Source organism: Sinocyclocheilus grahami, unplaced genomic scaffold (assembly GCF_001515645.1).
Source record: "Sinocyclocheilus grahami isolate Dianchi unplaced genomic scaffold, SAMN03320097.WGS_v1.1 scaffold671.1, whole genome shotgun sequence".
Taxonomy (NCBI): domain Eukaryota; kingdom Metazoa; phylum Chordata; class Actinopteri; order Cypriniformes; family Cyprinidae; genus Sinocyclocheilus; species Sinocyclocheilus grahami.
In genome coordinates this window covers 24,486-25,356 of record NW_015505850.1, presented here as the reverse complement: position 1 = coordinate 25,356, position 871 = coordinate 24,486, and positions in this window count along the sequence as shown.

Here is an 871-nt window from a genome sequence, read left to right as displayed (position 1 = left end):
GTAAGATTTTATTGGTTACTGAGAATTAGCACAACACCCATGCACAGTTTCAGTTCTCTAAAAAGTACAGCTGGAATCGTCAGTTAAGTTGACATTTTTGTGGTTACCACTTTGATTTGGTAGCTGAAACAAACAAGACAGATATGAACAGGCTGGACTGAGGATTCAATGATGGCTGAGTTTCAGCAGCTCCAGTGGCAGGTTGAATTTCCTCAGCTGGCGAAAGAAGTATAACCTATGCTGGGCCTTTTTAGCATATATGTGAGTGTACCATTTCAGGTCCTGAGAGATGGTGGTGCCCATGAACCTGAATGACTCTACTGCTGCCACAGTACTGTTCATGATGGTGAGTGGGGGGAGTGCAGGGGGGTTTCTCCTGAAGTCCACGATCATCTTCAGTGTTATGAGCATGTTGAGCTCCAGGTTCTTGTGACTGCACCAGACAGCCAGCTCTTTAACCTCCTGTCTGTAAGCAGACTCGTCTCTGTTGTGTATGAGGCCGATGATGATAGTGGCATCTGCAAATTTCAGGAGCTTAACAGAGGGGTCTTTTGAGGTGCATTTGTTCGTATACAGGGAGAAGAGTAGTGGGGAGAGAATACATCCCTGAGGGGCACCAGTGCTGATCGTGAGAGTCCTGGATGTGAGTTTACCCAGATTGACTTGCTGTTGCCTGTCTGTCAGAAATTTGGTGAGGCACTGACAGATTGGGGAGGGCACAGAGAGCTGTGTCAGTTTGGCTAGTGAGAGTGAGAAGATCAGGCATGATGGTATTGAAGGCCGAACTGAAGTCCACAAACAAAATCCTTGCGTAAGACCCAGGTCCAGTGGCGTAGCGAGTCAGCCCCGGGCCCATATGCAAAAAATGTGT